This window comes from Cimex lectularius, unplaced genomic scaffold, assembly GCF_000648675.2.
Source record: "Cimex lectularius strain Harlan isolate CLEC.00 unplaced genomic scaffold, Clec_2.1 scaffold63, whole genome shotgun sequence".
Lineage (NCBI taxonomy): Eukaryota > Metazoa > Arthropoda > Insecta > Hemiptera > Cimicidae > Cimex > Cimex lectularius.
Window position 1 is genome coordinate 992,440 of NW_019392694.1, and position 233 is coordinate 992,672.

Sequence of the window (233 nt, forward strand, 5' to 3'; positions counted from 1 at the left end):
AATTATAAATCACTTTGAATCTCCAATCTCTTTTGTCAGCTAAAGTCAACTAAAAACATATTAATATAAAAATGTTATCACATCCTCTTCCCTTCCTAAAGCCCAAGTTATTTTTTCATAGTTTATGCAAAATAAAAAATAATATTTGCTTTATCATTTTATCTCTGGTTAAAATTGGAATTACAATATTACAGTATCATTCACTACCACAGAGGAAAATAAATGGAAATATA